The sequence below is a fragment of the Ictidomys tridecemlineatus genome, chromosome 12, assembly GCF_052094955.1.
Source record: "Ictidomys tridecemlineatus isolate mIctTri1 chromosome 12, mIctTri1.hap1, whole genome shotgun sequence".
NCBI lineage: Eukaryota > Metazoa > Chordata > Mammalia > Rodentia > Sciuridae > Ictidomys > Ictidomys tridecemlineatus.
Genome location: NC_135488.1, coordinates 31,525,563 through 31,538,683, shown reverse-complemented (window position 1 = coordinate 31,538,683; position 13,121 = coordinate 31,525,563). Strand labels below are relative to the sequence as shown.

Sequence of the window (13,121 nt, the reverse complement as noted above, 5' to 3'; positions counted from 1 at the left end):
GGAGAACGCGACCCTGGGGCGGGAAGCCCCTTGGCCCGCCCCGGGTCCCACCCCTGCGGTCCCCGCGCGAGCCCCTCGGGGCGGAGGCGAACGTCAAGGCGCGCGACCCACCCGCTAGCGGCGGCGCGGCCCGCACCTGTAGGACTCGGGACGCGTCAGGCGCGGCGAGCCCCGGCCCCTCCCCGGAGGCGCGGGGGCCGAGGAAGCCCGAGGGCAGCGGCAGAGCGGTCGGGGTGACTCCTCGGCCGCCGCAGCTTCTCATCCCCTCTCCCTCCCCAATTCCGGAGGGAGAACGGTCAACGACAGTACTAGACTGTTAACGACAGGCAGGCATGCGAGACGTTCAAATGGACGCGTCCATCTTGGCCTTCCCGTCCTGCCTCGCGCCGGGGCGGGGCGTCGCGGGAGGCGGGGCGTCCGCAGCCCTGGAGCCTGCGCAGTAGCGCGAAGGTGGGCCGGCCCAACTCGCGCCCGACCGCCCCTTTCACAGTTGCGCGCGGAGCTGGGCGGCGGCCTCTGCTGGCTCTGTGCACCCATGCACCGCTGCAGGCATCCAGAGATCCTGTCCTGCGTGTGTCGCCGGGAGCCTGAGCTGCCTCTCACTCAGTGAGATGGTTTTTATGGCTGGTTTTGCTTCAGCCTACTGACCCCAATGGAAGTATGTGCCTCCAGACAGGGTGGGAGGGCGAGGGAGATGGCTGCTATTCTCTCTTTGCCGGTGCACTTTAACCCCGTGGGATCCAGACTCTGATTGGCAGGAGGAGTGCAGTTTCCGAAGTTCGCAGACACATTCTCAGGCTTTCATCTTAGGAAGCCCAGCTTTATCCCTCCCTCCCTCCGTCCTGAGGGTCCACCTGTAACTATCACAGTTTTGAGAGCTAGAACACTTTCTTGAACTTCATGTCCCATTGCCTGAATCTCTAGGGTCAGAGTATATTGCCACGAACCAGGCACGGTATCCCAAACCTGTAATCCCAGTAAGTTGGGAAACTGAAGCAGGAGAATTGCAAGTTCTCAGCAATTTAGGGAAGCCTTAAGCAACGTAGCCAAACCCTTTCTCAAAAAAAAAAAAAAAATTAAGGGTGGGAATGTAGCTCAGTGGTAAAGTGCCCCTGGGTTTGATCTGTAGTACCAAAAAAAAAAAAAAAAAGAAGAAGAAAGAAAGAGAAAAAGAAATATATATATATATATATATATATATATAGAGAGAGAGAGAGAGAGAGAGAGAGAGAGAGAGAGAGAATGTGTTAGAGAGGATATTCATATTATTAATTGGAGTATTTTATTTTACTACTCCTATTATCTAACAGATAAAGTTCTAATTCTTTACTCAAAATGTAAGGTTGGCTGGAATTTTGTGTCTTCACTTAAAAGTATTTACTGAGATTCCCCAAACACACCTTGCACTTCATTGCCTTGATATCTTGATTAATTCCTTGCTCTTATCTCAAATGCCCTTATTGAAAACATGCACTTAAACTCAAAATTTTTTATGTAAACAGGGTTTTCATTTTAGACATTTATCTGAAATCAAAATATTCCTAGAATATCCTGGCCTGAGGATACAGAGGACAAATTAACAATCTTCCTACATGCTCTTATCCTTAATCTGCTCCTTCCCACAGGCTTCACCTTCCTTCAATGTCCCTTTCTACCCCCACCAGGATTTTCTGGAAAAACCTGCAGCAGCAGGACACACCTCAGTTATCTCTCAGTTTCTCTTCCTCACCAGTTTCCATAACCCCTACCTCGTGCCCCACTTCAGTCACCTGGGGCCTGCCTGCATCTCCACCAGCCTCCACGGCCCTACCAAATGGCATGTGCCGCAGAAAGCCAGGCCCTCTCCCCTGGACGCACTGTGCAGCCAAGCCATCACCCCACTCCCTGACTCTGGCTTCTCCTGCAGAGAGAAGATATTTATCCAGACTTGGATAAATGGCTTCCCTGTGGGGTGTGGGCGCTGGCTTCTAAAGAGGCCAACAGAAACCCAGATACAAAGCAAACTTTGACCTATAAGAACAGGCAGAAAGGAACCAGACTTAATTAAATTCTTTCTTCTCCCTCAGTGGACTATTCTAAGGCATGGTCTTTCTGCACAGACTATCCGAAGATATCCTGTGTGAACTAGTGGTCAGCCCTGTCCAGCAGTGTGCAAAATTTGGGGCATTCTGTTGTGAAGCAGCAACCAGAATGATATTGTCATCCTTCCCTTCCGTATGTATTTCCCCTGTCCATTCTCTGTCTTGGGCTAAAACAGCTGCATTCCTCTTTGTTTCCAACCCTATTTCTAGGGGAACTGAGGTAGCCCTGTCTACAGTCTTACACCTCTACCTGTCCAGGGTCTGAAGCAGAGTCACCAAAAAATTTCCCCCAGCTCTCACTCCTGGGCATTCCCTTCTCTGCTCAAAGAGTTCTCTCAGGGTGCCTCTGTGGCCTTGACTGCCATTGTCCTCTCTGAGGATTCAAGGTCTACACTGATCTTTCCCCTTCAGTGCTCCCAAGGCTCTTAATCCTTCAAGTGCCAGAGCAGTCGCTGCATTTCCTGCAGGTGGCGACTGAGGCCCTGCCCCTGCAGCACTCCTGCATTGTGAGCAGCCCTGTCTGCCCGCCCGGCTCCAGAATGCAAAAGTCTCTTAAGAAAGCAAATCCTCTCCGCAACTCCAGTGGCTGAGGCAAATTCAAGGCCAGCCTCAGCAACTTAGGAAGACTCTATCTCAACAATATTCTAAAAGGGGGTGGGGGGCAGGGAATGTAGCTGAGTAGTACAGAGCCTCTGGGTTCCACCCCCAGTCCCTCACCCCCCCAATGAAAAAAGAAAGCAGATCCTTCTACGCGTGCCACTACTGTCTCCCCTGGTGGAGGTCCAAACCACAAATCCAGGAGCTTCAGAAGACCCACAGCTCCTCTTGTCTCCATCATCCTCCCCCTTCTAATGTTACTTTAGGCATACACTGGAATCAGAATCCAAAGATCCTCCTAACCCTCTCATAGTCTACCAAACAAGCATGGATGACCTTTATCAAGGGTCCTGAGGTTGCATCTTGGATACAGATCTAGATAGACACACCATCATAAAATAGACTTCTTTTACCTCTGAACACTGCAGAAAACTAAAGAAAGAAAGAAGAACTTAGAAGATGGAAAGATCTCCCATGCTCTTGGATAGGCAGAATTAACATTGTCAAAATGGCCATATTGCCAAAAGCATTTTACAGATTTAATGGAATACCTATTAAAATCCCTATGATGTTTTTTAAAAGTCAATTAAAAACATTTTTTAAACAAATAACACACTGAAAAAAATCCCAGTGATGTTCTTCATAGAAATAGAAAAAGCAAACATGAAATTCATTTGGAAAAATAAGAGCCCCAGAATAACCAAAACAATCCTTAGTAAGAAAAGAGAAGCAGGAGGCATCACAATACCAGACCTCAAACTATACTACAGAGCTATGGTAACAAAAATGGCATGGTATTGGCACCAAAATAGACCTGTAGACCAATGATACAGAATAGAGGACACAGAGACAAGTCCATATAAATATAGTTATCTTATAGTAGACAAAGGCACCAAAAACATACATTGGAGAAAAGATAGCCTCTTCAATTAATGGCGCTGGAAAAACCGGTAATCCATATGAAGCAAAATGAAATTAAACCCTTATCTCTCATCCTGCACAAAAAAATCAACCCAAAGTGGGTCAAGGACTTACGCACTATTAACAGAGACCCTGTGCCTACCAGAAGAAAAAGTAGTCCCAAATTTCCACCATGTCAGCTTACAAACTGACTTTCTTTACAATTCCTAAAGCACTGGAAGTAAAACCAAGAATCAATAAATAAACTAAAAAGTTTCTTCATAGCAAAGGAAACAATAATGTGAAGATAATCTACAGAATGGGAGAAAATCTTTACCATGTGCACCTCAGGTAGAGCATTAATCTCCAGGATATATAAGAACTCAAAAAACTTAACACCAGAAAAAAAAAAAATCAATAAATGGGCTAAGGAAAGGACACTTCACAGAAGATGAAATAAAATCAATCAACAAATGTAGGAAAAAATGTTCAACCTCTCTAGCAATTAGAGAAATGAAAATTAAAACTACACTGAGATTTCATCTCTCTAGTCAGAATGGCAATTATCCAGAACACAAGCAACAATAAATGTTGGTGAGGATGCAAGGGGAAAGGTACACTTGTATATGGCTGGTGGGACTGCAAATTGGTACAACCACTCTGAAAAGCAGTATGGAGATTCATCAGAAAACTTGAAACAGAACCACCATTTGACCCAGTTATCCCACTCCTAGATTTATACCCAAAGGACTTAAAATCAGCATACTACAGTGACACAGCCACATCAATGTTTATGGCAGCTCAATTCCAAAAGCTAAGCTATGGAATCAATCAAAGTGCCCTTCAACAGATGAATGGATAAAAGAAAATATGGTATATATGCCCAATAGAATACTACTCAGCCTTAAAGAAGAATGAAACTATGGCATTTGCTGGTAAATGGATGGAACTAGAGGACATTATGCTAAGCGAAATAAACCAATCCAAAGAACCAAAGGCTGAATGTTTTCTCTGATATGTGGATGCTAATTCACAATAAGGGGTGGGAGAGAATAGAGGTACTTTGCGTTAGAGAGGAGTGAAAGGAGGGAAGGGGATTGGGATTTATATTCGTAGGGATTGGGATTTATATTTGAAACAGACAATCATCCCATTTTCCCCATCACCTTTGAGAATAAGAAGCAAGTGATAAATCATTTTAAGGCCTTTAAGTACCCACTTGACTCACTCAATATGCCAGAGTCTTCCTCCCTTCTGCAGGGTGGGAAGGATAGGAGAAAGAATCAGACATTATGACCCTATGTGCGTATGTGACAACACGACCTGTGTAACTCTGCGTCCAGTATAACCAGAAGAATGAGAAGTTATGCTCCATTTATATGATGGGTCAAAATGCACTCTACTGCATGTATAACTAAGTAGAACAAAATAAAATAAAATAGACCTCTTTTGATACGGTGCCCACCCAGTAGGTAGCAAAATTCCCCATGTATAATTGGTATGCAAAAAAAAGTATGTTAAATTCTTATTTCTCACTTTAAATCTGTGACAAAATATACATGCCTATATTAGTAACTATATCTGTGTAACAGTGTTACTATAAACCTTGTGTCTCAAAATAACTCATCTATTGTTACTCTGTGGGTCAGGAGTCCCATGGCTTTTCTGAAGGGCTCATTGCTTGCACCTCACATGGCTGTAGTCAGTGTGTGCTTAGGGCTGTGGTCTCATCCGAGGCTCCACTGGGGAAAGTTCCACTTCCAAGCTCACTTGGACTTAATTCCTTGTGATCCTAGGACTAAGGCTGCAGTGTTTTGCTGGCTTTCAGCTAGAGGCTGCCTCCAACACCCAGAGGCCACCAATAGTTCCTTGCCACTTGAGATTCCCAACCTCATCAAAGCAGGCAGGCCAAGAAGGCAACAGAGGGTCCAAAGGCGAGAAATAAGTCATGGTCTTACATAAGGTAATCACAAAAGTGACATCCCGTCACCTTTGAGAACCCTTGAGGGGCGAGGAATTTACAAGGCCACAGAGATCAAGGGAGGGTCTCTGATATGTCTGATAATCAAGTTAAGGCCTTCACCTACCCGCTGGACCCATGCAGATGCAGAACTCCTCCTCCCTCACCAGCCTCGCAGGGACTCCTGGGCTCCTCCCTGCCACCCCTGCACAGGGGCCACCGCCAAGGTCATCACACCCCTCCTTCACTACGACCTAAACACCTCAGAAACTACTCAAATGACTGTTGTTAAAGCAAAGTCTTGGGGGTTTTAACTGCAAAGGAGAGGGAGGAAGCAAAACAGGGTGTTTCACGTACATTGGATCATCCTGGATTTTTTTTTAAGTATTTCTTTTAGTTGTCAAAGAACCTTTATTTCATTTATTGATACGTGGTGTGAGAATCAAACCCAGTGCCTCACACATGCTAGGCAAGTGCTCTGCCCCTGAGCCACTGTCCAGCTCCATCCTTGATTTTTAAAGGATGGGGAAAAAGGACCAAAGAATTGGAGGACAAAAAAAGAGGGGGGAGGGAATGAAGGAGTTTACTACAAGTTCATTTACATAGTAAGTGTTAACAGTGCAGTGGATGAACTATCGCATCATTTTATGGATTTATTCCGTTTTCAGTACATGATCTACAAACTTGAATTCAACTCACTCATAGGGACTGGGAATTATATTTGAAATAGACCAACCATCCCATTTTCCCCATAACTAAGGCTTTCCAGAACATGAGGTTTTCAGTTACCCATGACTGCACTTTTAAGTAATAAAAGACAGGCTTTATATACCACCAAGCAAACTCCAAGACCGTGGGTATTGGGACATTTAAGAGAAATAACCTCTAAGTGTGCACTTACAGAAAAGCAGTCTAAAATAGAGTGAATGAAGGTTTCAGGGGTGATTTCTTTGGGAAGATAAAATTAACAATATTTTTGAAATATTTTTCTGGAGTGGAGATTGAATCCAATGAAGAGATGAGGATAGGATTAGTGAGAAATCTGAGAAAACACACAATCCAAGGTCATTCCCAGCCCGGGTAAAACTCAAGAGAGTACAGGGAAGAAGCAGTAGCACATTTAGAGATCTTGCCGCTGATTCCAAGAGGTGCTATTAAGGGGCTGGGTTGTGGCTTAGTGATAGCGCGCTCTCCTAGCCCGTGCGAGGCCCTGGGTTCGATCCTCAGCACCACATAAAAATAAATAAATAAAATAAAGGCATTGTGTCCAATTACACCTGATATATATAGATATAGATATATAGATATAAATATATATGTATATATGACATATATACATATATATAAATATTATAAATATATATGTGTGTGTGTATATACACACACACACATATATATTTATTTATTTTTAAAGAGGAAGTACTATTAAGCTATAGTTATCAAGTGAGTGGTTTATAGGAGAAAAATTCACAAATTCATGGAGCATATAGAGCTGAGGAATAAATAACACAAATGTGACTAATTCATGTTTTCTTTTTTTTTTTTTTAGTTTATTTATTTATTTATCTTTATGTGGTGCTGAGGATCGAACCCAGGGCCTTGCACATGCTAAGCAAGCACTCTACCACTGAGCCACAGCCCCAGCCCTAATTCATGTTTTCAAATAAACTTTGTTTTAAAACTTAGATTTACAGAGATATTGCAAAGATGGTTTAAAGAGTTCTCATATACATGCAGCCTGTCCCCTCTCACCCTTGTTTTTCCTTTTGTACTGGGGATTGAATCCAGAAGCACTAATCCACTGAGCCACATCCCCATTCCTTTTTATTTTTTAGATTGAGACAGGGTCTTGCTGAGTTGCTTAGGGTCTCATTAAGTTGCTGAGGCTGGCTTTGAGCTTGTGATCCTCCTGCCCCAGCCTCCGGAGCTGCTGGGATTACCTTATGTTTACATTAGTATGATATATTTGTCAAAATTAATGAACCAGCGGGACATGGTGGTGGATGCCTGAAATCCCAGCCATTCAACACGGAGACAGAAGGATCACAAGTTCAAGTGTAATCTCAGCAATTTCTTGAGACCCTGTCTTAAAATAAAAAGGACTGAGGGGGTAGCTCAGTGGTGGAGCCTTCATGAGTTCAATCTAAAGTACCAAAAAGATTTACAAAATGAATTAACAAACCAATACCAATTCTTTATTTTAAAAAAAAAATTTAAAAAGAGAGAGAGAGAGAGAAAGAGAGAATTTTAATATTTATTTTTTAGTTTTCGGCAGACACAACATCTTTGTATGTGGTGCTGAGGATCAAACCCAGGCCAAACGCATGCCAGGCGAGCGCGCTAGGACTTGAGCCACATCCCCAGCCCCCCCCCAATGCCTTATTATTGATTAAAATCAGATCTCATTAGTTATTTCTTAGTGTTCTTTTTCCATTTCAGGATGGATCCCTTCAGGATCCTGAAGATCCTTCAGGACGCATCACAGTGACTCATCTTGTATCTCTAGGCTCCTCTTGGGGTTTTTTTTAGTTGTTGATTTATTTATATGCGGTGCAGAGAATTGAACCCAGTGCCTCACACATGTGAGGCCCGTGCTCTGCCACTGAGCCATGATCCCAGCTCTCTTCTTTTTTTGATGAACTTGAGAGTCTTGAGGAGCACTGCTGAGGTATTTCGTGGAATGTCCCTTCTCTGGAATTCGCCTGACGTTTGTGTCATGGTTAGGCGGGCCGTCTGGACCTGGGGAGGAAGACCACAGAGGTAAAGGCCCTTGCACCCCATCATGTCGAGGGCAGATACCAGGAGCATGACGTGGCCCTGGAGACTTTTTTTTTTTTTTTGGTAACGAACTTGCTAAAGTAATTCAATGGCAGAAAGCAGTCTTTTCTGGAAGATTTGGGAATCCAAAAGCATGTCAGAGCTAGAGGAAGTGAATGTGAATATGTAAAACAAAACAGAACAGAAAGAAAATCTCAACCCACACCTCACACAAAAATTAAAATTGCTCTGAGACCTGAGTGTAAAACTATAAAACACATAGAAGAAAACAGTGTCAATCTTCACGAATTCGTGATCTTGGATGTGGTTTGTAAAGCATGAAAAATGAAGGAAAATATGGATAAGCTGGAATTTACAAAGAAAATTTAAATTTTGTGCTTCAAGAAATTATTAAGAAAGTGAAAGATAACTCACATTAATAAGGCAGGAAATATTTGCAAATCACATATTTGATGTGTCTATTATTCAGAATATATAAAGAATTCCTAAAACTCAACACAAAAAAATCCCAGTTTATAAACGAACAAAGGATTTGAATAGACATTTCACCAAAGATATACAAATGACCAAAAAAAAAAAAAAGGAGAAAAAAATACGTAAAGATGACAAACATCACTAGTCATTAGAAAATTATTAATTAGGGGCTGGGGATGTGGCTCAAGCGGTATCGCACTTGCCTGGCATGCGTGCGGCCCGGGTTCAATTCTCAGCACCACATACAAAAACAAAGATGTTGTGTCCGCCAAGAACTAAAAAATAAATATTAAAAAAATTCTCTCTCTCTCTCTCTCTCTCTCTCTCTTAAAAAAAAAAAAATCCTAATTAAAAACTAGAATGAGCCTGGAACAAAGATGCCTGTGTGTAATCCCAACGGCTTAGGAAGCTGAGGCAGGAGGATCACAAGTTTAAGGCCAGCCTCAGCAACTTAGTGAGACTCTGTTTCAAAATAAAAAGTGAAAAAAGTTGGGGGTATATCTCAGTGATAGAACACCCCTGGGTTTGAAGCCCAGGACAGTGAAAAAAAAAATTGTGTGTGTGTGTGTGTAATGAGACAATATATAATATGAATTTATTTATATATAATCTTACTTATATTATGATAAATATTATATATTATTATAATTGAAACAGCTTATATATTATTTATATAACAATTTATTTTATATATATACAAATATATATAAATAATAAGCATTGTCCAAGTGTTGATGAAGATATGGAATCTTTGTACATTACTGACGAAAATGTAAAAAGTTGTGGTGACTTGGTAAAACAGTCTGACAGACGCTCAAAAAGTTAAAGACACAGTTACCATAAGACCCACTGTTACTCTCCTGGGTATCTACCAAGGGAACTGGAAAGGTTCACACAGCACTTGTACATGAGTGTTTACAGCAGCATTTCTGGTTATTATTCATATATTAAATATTTGTGTATCCATCAACTGATGGGTGGATAAAATAGATTTCCAACTGAGGAGTGTGGCATATCATGGAAATGTATCTAGCTATAGACAGGAACCAAGTACTGACCTGTGCTGCCGCATGCATACACGTAAACATTCTAGGTGAAAGAAGCCAGTTACAAAAAGCCACATATTAGTCGGGTGCTGTAATCCCAGCAGAGGAGGGAGAGGCTCAGGAGGCTGAGGCAGGAGGATCTTAAGTTCAAGACCAGCCTCAGCAACTTAGTGAGACCCTGTCTCTAAATAAAATATAAAAAGGGCTGAGGATGTGGCTCAGTGATTAAGTATCCAGAACATTCAATTCTCCCAGCAAAAAGTGGGTGGGGTGGGCATATCACGTATGATTCCATTTATATGAAGTACCACAGAGTCAGAGGGAGGCCGATGGACCAATGGCAGCTCATAGTTGCAGGGTGGGGTTTGACTGCTCCTGGGCACAGGGTTTCTTTGGGGGATGCTGAAAATGTTCTAAAATTAGATAGTGGTATGAGTGGCTTCACAGGTCTGCAACTATACTAAAAACAGCTGAATTGTGGGGTTTGCTTTTTCTTTTCTTTTTTACTGTTGTTTTGGGGGTGTTTGTTTTGTGGAACTGGGGATTGAACCCTGGGGCGCTTTATCACTGGGTTACATTCCCAATTTTTCTTTTCTTTCTTTCTTTTTTTTTTTTTTTTTTGAGACAGGGTCTCTCCAATTTGCTCAGGGCCTTGCTATGTTGCTGAGGCTGGCCTTTCTCATAACCTCCCAAGTCACTGGGATCATAAGTGTGCGCCACTAAACTGTTGAATTGTACGCTTTTATTTAAAAGGGACTGGGGTTGTGACTCAGTGGTAGAGAGCTTGCCTAGCATGTGTGAAACACTGGGTTCGATTCTCAGCACCGCATATAAATAAATAAAAGAAAGGTCCATTGACAAATAAGAGAGAGAGAGAGAGAGAGAGAGAGAGAGAGAGAGAGAGAGAGAGAGAGAGAGCGCGCACACTAGGGCCTCGCTAAATGGCTGACACTGGCTTTGAACTTGCAATCCTCCTGCCTCAGCTTCCCCAGCTATTGGGATTACAGGCGTGCGCCACCACACCTGGCTCCACTAAATTCTTTACTCCTGGATAGAGTGTCTTTCAAGGAAGTAAAACGTACAAAAGACAAGCTCTATCCCTTTCAGGTTCATGGTGCTAGATGCAGTCTTTCACTTAAACCATTTCATTTTGCAACAACTGTAAAAACTATTGTGCTGCGAGGATTAATTCTAGTAGACCTGGAATTAGCCTGAGCTGTTGTGCTCAAGTTCCTGCATGGCTCTGACTCATTGCCAAGGCCATGAAGCACACAGATGAATATTGTTGCTTTTTAATCATGGATTTGAGGAGGTTCAGGGAGATCTGTACTAGCTTGTCAGTAGTTTCTATTAAAAACAGTGAGATAGATACTTTGCACCTGGTCTCAGTGAGCCCCTCAGAGAGCTCTGTGGGTAGAGCTGATTATGCCGTAGGAATATGCTGTGTGGCTAGCAAAATGTAAAAATCCTCAACTGAAGCTGGGCATGCCTATGATCCAGCAACTAGGAAGGCTGAGGCAAGAGGATCACAAGTTTGAGGTCAACCTCAGTAATTTAGTGAGGCCCTTAGCAACTTAGTGAGACCCTGTCTTAAAAAATAAAAAGGACTGGGATCTAGCTCCATTGTAAAGTCCCCCCCAGGGTTAAAGATTCAGTACCAATAAATAAATAAATAAATAAATAAATAAAAATTTTTAAGAATCTCAGCTGAGCCTCCCTCTTGGACTCCCAATTTCCAAAGTGCTTCATGCACACATCAGTGATTTCTGATCCAAGGGGTAAAATGTGTCAAGGCATATTCCTTACAGAAGGGAGAACAGGGGTCCTATGCCTGGCCTCTCTAGATTCCTTATGTGAATTGTCTTTGATAATGACACACAATCTCACTTTATAGCTATTTGCCATATTGTATCCATTTCTTAATACAAACTATAGATTTCGGATTTGGTGAATCTTTAGCCATGGAGACCTCTTCTACTTCATAGGACTATGACTGCCTTTGGACACTTGTGTTCAATTCAATAGTCCAAATGGACTGTTTTTCTATGACCTAGTCCCCAAGAACCATACAGCTATACTCTCAGCATGTTCTTTAGAACATTGAATGGAGTCTCTTCTAGACACCATCTACATTATCTAGGAAACTTCAAGATACTTACAATTCCCCTATGATTTTGGCCTTCTGATGAGTTGACTCTTTTTTTTCCCCCCCCTGGTACAAGAGATTGAACCACTGAGCCACATTCCCAGCCTTTTTTTATTTTTTATTTTGAGACAGAGTCTCACTAAGTTGCTTAGGGCCTCACTAAATTGCTGAGGCTGGCCTCGAACTTGTGATCCTCCTGCCTCAGCCTCCCTGGGATTACAGGCGTGTATCACCGAGCCCAGCTGAGTTGACTCTTATTGGCACCATCCCAGTTTCCCAGCAAACTTCAGAACTTGTCGTTTTTCTTTATAACATGTTGCTTAGCACACTGATTGGGGAACAAGAAGGGCACAGAGGCTGTGGTGTTGGAAATCACTCATCTGGAACTGAAACCACCAAGAATTATGACAAGGATAGTGAAGGTAGTGTCTGTAATGCAGGAGCAAGAGGGACCCCAACACCTGTAGATGACGGCAGTGAGCAGGGCTGGTCCACTCCAGTGACGGAAGATTTCAAGTCAGAGGCTTAAAGAAGAGAGAAGAGAATGGCCTTGAGGCAAGGTGAACCCTCGCTCCAGGTTCAGGGGCAGGAGGGAGTGAGTGTGGGAGCCACAATTCACCAAAGGAAAACCAGGATGCAGTCATTGGAGGGCTCAAGTATAGATGCTGGTGGGTGACAGCCAGAGTGGTACAGGCCTTGAAGGGACAGGCACCAGGGTTCATGATACCTAGGCTCCCTGGTGGAGGGGCTGTGTATTGTCTCAGTGACGCATCTCATGCATCTGTCTTATACCTGTAATTGAGCAGGTGCTCAGTCCATTTCTGTGCAAAGATAAACGAACAAGTGACTCTCTAGCACTGAAACTGGAACAGAGCCATTTCATGCACACTGCCATTCTTAGTCTCCTGAGCCAATCCAGGTGTCTGAATGTCAGGTCATCCGTCTGTACTATGAAAAAGTGGAATCTGTGGACTGGAAGCAGGAGTCAATTACAGGCCACAGCTGGGGACAGGTGGGTAGGAGAGGGGCAGGAGACAGTGGGTAGGAGGACAAAGAGCAGGGTGTGGGTTTAGAATGGGATCACAGAGGAGTCTATCATTTCACGTATGAGGTGGTGTGCTCCCATGGATCTTTCAATG

General features: G+C 43.1%; 1 protein-coding gene across 3 annotated transcripts in view; it reads right to left on the bottom strand.

Annotated features, from left to right (window-relative positions):
- Anapc1 (anaphase promoting complex subunit 1) overlaps positions 1 to 401 on the bottom strand; it is an 80,155-nt gene extending 79,754 nt beyond the window's left edge. For 2 of the 3 annotated variants that reach the window (XM_078028305.1, XM_078028307.1), the window contains exon 1: positions 137 to 401. The gene's annotated coding sequence lies outside the window, so the exon portion shown is untranslated. Of the gene's footprint in view, positions 1 to 111 lie in introns of all 3 variants that reach the window. The other variant, XM_078028306.1, reaches the window with a different exon arrangement.
- Positions 402 to 13,121: the final 12,720 nt, after the last annotated feature.